Consider the following 4,937-nt stretch of genomic DNA (forward strand, 5'->3'; position numbering starts at 1 on the left):
AATTTCTACGCCTAATAAGGTAGCACAGTCCACATTACTGAGCTGTTTTCCGTTTACGATACCATCTAAGTCACTTCCATTAATGTTAGCTACACATCTTTTCCCAGTGATCGTGAGTACTTAAGTCTTGTCTTCATTTAATGGGAGCTTATTTGCTGAAGCCCATAATTGAATTTCAGAGACAGACTTATTTAGTGATGAACTTAAGGTGGCTAAGTTTTTTACATCCGCAAAAGCGGTGACAGTCGTATCGTCTGCGTAAAGGTCCAACTGAGCACTTGTATACAAGGGCAGATCGTTGATAAACAAGATGAAAAATAAAGGACCTAAAATACTGCCCTGAGGGACTCCATGCAACATCAAAGCTTCGCTTGACTCACTCTTATTTACACGGACCACTTGCTTCCTATCCAACAAATAAGAGTGACACCAGGCAAGCTCCCGGTTAACTATACCATGCTTTTCCAACTTGTGCAACAATAGCTTATGGTCCACCACGTCGAAAGCCTTTCGATAATCAACCAGGACCATGCCGCATACATGATTATTATCTAAGCCGAACAAAAGATCGTCAACTAACTTGATTAGAGCAGTCTCGGTACTGTACATCCTACGAAACCCAGACTGTCTAGAATACAACAAGTTATTATCCATAAAGAAAGCATATAGATGAGAGTTGTGCATATGACGTTCGATTACTTTTGACACCACCGGTAGCACAGAAATTGGGCGATAATTAGAAGGATCACTGGCCGCACCTTGTTTGAACAGTTGTGTCACATTAGCGATTTTCCAACGAGTAGGAAACTTTCCTGTGGAAAACGACATGTTGATAAGCCTTGTTATGCTTGGAGCTAAAATAGGAGCGGCAATACGCAAAAACCTGGCGCTCATTTTATCGATACCTGCAGCCTTATGAGGACTGATCCCCTTTATAAACTGAAGCACCTGAGCATTGGTTATGTCTGGAACAGAGAAAACCACATCCGGATCTTTGCAAGACTCAAAAAAGTTTACCAACGTGGACAAGTCTGATGGTGTGTTTCCCAGTCCAGATCTCAGATTATCAGCGATTAAGGAAAAATATAAATTAAACTGCTCCGCAATTTCTGCAGCATTTTCAACAGCCTTGCCATCCAACTGAAGCTTACTAATCCCTTTAATCTTTCCGGATCCTGACAATGCTTTTATCGTATTCTACGTTGCTTTAGGTTGTTTCGATTTTCTTCGAATGCATTCTTGTAAAACTCACGCTTTGCTGAACGTAAGGCAGAAACAGCCTTGTTCTTCGCCTCTCGATAATTTGCCCAATCAGAAGTATTGTCCGATTTCGTAGCCACCTTCAAGAAGTGATCACGAGAGTGCAATTTTTTAATAACTGCATTGATCATCCAGGGGGGCTGAGTAGTGTGTTTGATTCGCTTTTCCCGCCAAGAACAATGATCATCGAGGGCAAAATTAAACATCTTCTCCCAGGCATAAACAACATCATCAATATCTTCGAACACAAACGCTGTCTCCAATGGGATCTGCTCTAGTGTTCGATTGAATTGATCATCATCAAAATATTTCATGTCACGGTACTTGATTCGAGAAGACCATCGCTGACCGACATGTTCTCTAACATTAAAGTAGCCTTTGTACAGAAGAACACCACCTCGCGCACCCAGCCCGTGGGTCCGGGTATAATCAAGCAGTGGAAGGTCTATTACAAAAGGAAGTTGCTGCGGCATATCGTCAGTCAATTTGACGGAGAGCATTCTGCCAGTCAGATAGAGAAGTCTAATTAATGAGACATTAATGAGCAAACCAATGGCTATGCACGTGCGCTTTAAAATTTGTAAATTTCTTTCCCATTCTCTGCCAATCTGCAACGCGAAATGACTAAATCTCAAGTTCTAAGGAAGACGCAAGCCAACAGGGGCAAATCTTTGATTTTCTTTCTTAGTTTCAACACTCTTCCTCCCAATTCAGTTCCTGGATCGTTTGGATAGTCTGAGGAAGTTGAACAAATTGGAATAATCACGAAACACTTAAAGAAACTCAAACTAGCAATCAAGTATTAAATGACGTTTTCGCGGCCGTCGACGTCTTAGATCTTAAGGTCCCTAGTGTTTCAGACATGTAGGTATGTACCCCTGAACCATGGATTTGGATGACGACGATGACGATGATCCGTTTGCCGGTGAGGAGTTACTAGACCTTGAAGCCCTAGTACAGAAGTTGTCCAAGAAAAAATATTGACGTTACACCCTATGCTGCTATCGACGATGACACAGACGCCTATCACCGTTTAGATCCTGCTGACCCTGACTGAAGGGAAACCCTACGAGATGAGGTTATCGCAACTCACACAAAAAACAAGACAGAAATATAGATTGATTCGGACAGTGATGATGGCAGTGACGATGCTCCTTTACCAATCCCAGCAGCGCAAACAGAAAACGTTGTATATTTGCTTAATTTTAGCGTATGAGGTAATTATCTTTAAAATGTAATCACGTTAATCGGTCAAGTTTGGGCTTTTTCTCTGAAGCGACCACCACCTAGAAGCGATCACTTTGTCGTACTCCAAGAGTGGTCGCTTACCAGAGAGTTGACTGTACGTGATGTGGATTTCCGGTCGTTTCCGTCGTTGCCGAAGGCGAAAGTTGAGTTTATTTTAATTTTCTCGCCGTCAGAAATCCCGGATCTCGGAGCTTCAAAGTGACGATTTCCCGGATCCCGATTCGTAATAACGTTGAATCCCGCGTCAAGTCCCATAGATTTTTTAGAATCCGAATCCCGGGCTCCAAAAAGGCTAAATCCAGGATCCTGAAAATCGCGGCCTCCAAAAAGGCTAAATCCAGGATCCTGAAAATCCTATTGGGGCCCCTTACGAAAGACTAAAATCGATATTCATCTTAAAGTATTTGACAATGAGAACAAAATGATGAAGCAACTGGAACGTAAATCTTTTGTCAAGTATTTTGCGGGTGTAATGATCGACAATAATCTTTCCTAGACATTTCATGTAGACTACATTGCCCTCAAAACTCCTCAAGACTCAGACATTTTGTAGCGACTTCTATTCTTTTCAATATTTATCGCTCTTAAATGCATCGATACATTTCTTCCGGACTACTGGCCTGGGGCCAGACTTAATGCTAATCTAAACATGCAAAATTTAAATCATCCAGAAGCGAGCCCAGTGTTTAAGACAAAATCCGATAGAAAGTCGAGCAATTTCAGCTTTTAGTGGACAAAAATCTGGTACCAGAATAATTTTAAGTATTTTACTGTCCTTTTTACATTTCCTGAAAGCTAAAGATAAAAATATTTGCCTGAAATAACACCAAAAACAATTTCCCATGCGAACGAGAAAAATTAAATTTCAACGTTCAGAGAAATTGTACAAACACAGGTAAATTTTCATCATTGGTTTCATTTCACCAGTACTTTCAAGTGTTTCTTACAAAGTTCAACAGTTGTTTTTGACGTTTGGTGTTGCTAGAAATGATTTTTTTTAAGAGGATATTTAAAACAGTCGTACAGAAGTTTGCAATACGATGTTTATAATCTTGGTACTAGACTTTTGTCCACTTGTTACTCGAACTTCTGGTGGATTCTGTCTTAACTAGCTTTAATTTACTCTAATTTGCAAGTAAAAAAGAGCATGCTATACCTTTATTCATACGTGCTAACATTCTTCCTGTGGAGATGATCTATTACAAAGCTGTATCAACTCTAATGCATGATGATATCCATTGCAAACCTGCACCTACAAACTTGATAGACCTTTTTACTAACATTGATTCTATCCACTCCTGTAACATCCGATCAGCGGAAGCGGGCAATTTTTATGAGAAATGTTCAAGGTTACATCAAAACAGTCAATCCTCGCGGATCGGATGTAAAATATGAAATGAACTTCCTGACGAAAAAAGAGGAGATTTTTCTTTTAAATTTGTCTAAAACAAATATTACTGCGATTTTTAGAGCTTGAGGATTCTTATGTTCATCTTATTACCCTTATACAAAAATTACGTCTTCTGGCTGAGTAGAAATATTCTACAGGCTAATTTATCAAACCTCAGGGGACATGAAAGAGTCCATATTGGAGAAAGCCCATATAAGTGTGAGCACTGTGGGTGTTTTAGACAAGTTGGGCATCTAAAATTGCATCAAAGAGTACATACTGGAGACAAGCCTTATCAATGTAAACATTGTGACAAGTTCTTTAGTCAAAGGTAAAGTTTTAGGGAGCATGGAAAAGTCCACACTGGGCAAAAGCCTAATAAATGCAACCACTGGAGCAAGAGCTTTGGTTACTTAGCAATTTTAAGAAGACATAGAATGATTCCTACCGGAGAAAAGCAAACAGTGTGACCAGTGTTTTAGACGACCAGGTGACCTGAGGAAATATCATGAAAGATCCATAGTGTGAGTAAGGCCTAATCAGTGCGAACACTGTGGGAAGTGTTTTCCTCAACCGGAAAGTCTAAGTTTTCATCGAAGAGTGCATACTGGAGAGAAGCCCTGTGAATGCAAACAGTGTGGCAAGTGTTTTAGTAGATTGTTCACTTTAAAGAACCATGAAATAGTCGACACTGGGCAGAAGCCTCTCAAATGCAACCAGTGTGGCAAGTGTTTTGGTTATTTATTAACTTTAAGAACACATAGACTGATTCATACCGGAGAAAAGTCTTATGAGTGTAAAGAGTACAGAAAGTGTTTTACGGGAGCAACAGTATTAAGGAGACATGTCAGAATCCATACTGGAGAGAGATTTTTGAATGCGAGCACCGTGGTAAGCCCTTCGGTCAAGTAGCGAGTTAAAGAAGACAAGGAGACATGAAAGACTGCACAGTGAAGTGAAAAAGCGAGAAGTAAGTATGAGGAGATATGAGCAACGTCGCACCGGAAAACAGCCTCGTGAATGTAAACAGTGTGACAAA

Source organism: Montipora capricornis, chromosome 1, assembly GCF_036669925.1.
Source record: "Montipora capricornis isolate CH-2021 chromosome 1, ASM3666992v2, whole genome shotgun sequence".
Classification (NCBI taxonomy): domain Eukaryota; kingdom Metazoa; phylum Cnidaria; class Anthozoa; order Scleractinia; family Acroporidae; genus Montipora; species Montipora capricornis.